This window comes from Homalodisca vitripennis, unplaced genomic scaffold, assembly GCF_021130785.1.
Source record: "Homalodisca vitripennis isolate AUS2020 unplaced genomic scaffold, UT_GWSS_2.1 ScUCBcl_7204;HRSCAF=14785, whole genome shotgun sequence".
In the NCBI taxonomy this organism is placed as follows: domain Eukaryota; kingdom Metazoa; phylum Arthropoda; class Insecta; order Hemiptera; family Cicadellidae; genus Homalodisca; species Homalodisca vitripennis.
The window spans coordinates 33,015-33,634 of NW_025783334.1; positions in this window are offsets into that span (position 1 = coordinate 33,015).

The window sequence follows — 620 nt, forward strand, 5'->3', positions numbered from 1 at the left end:
TAATAACATTGATGACCAAATACTACACAATAATTAGATTAGAAGTATATAAAGATAGAAAATTTTCAGATTTGATAGGCACCTAAGTAATCTTACCTGTGTTTTTGTACTTCATATATACATATGGACAAATATGTTAAAAAAGTGTTGAAATTAAATATTTAATAATGTGCAAATGGTAGTGATCGTGTAGCGTAGTTTGGAGGCAGTTGTACCCTTAAAAAATGAGCCAAAAACAGTCTTTTGCATACATAAATAAAGTTGTTGTATTTTAAGCAATAATGTATAATTATATACAAAATTGTAGTTTTCTATAAGATTATTCTTTTGAATTCTGATAACTTCATTGTGTTGATTACAATAATCCGTTATAGATACTGCATGGTAAGTATATCAAATTCATTGTATCACCCAGACATTTAATTGTATCATCTAGCAGACAAGTAGAAATTACTTGTATTTTTGTCCACATAACATAGCTATGGTGGGTAGGGCTGATATGTAGTAAAAAGTTGTTTATGTAATTAATGTACCTTATTGATTATATTAAATTTAAAAAAATTGTTGCCATAGATCTTTTACAAGAAATAGGCATTGTCAGTTAATTAAAGGGTGCAATT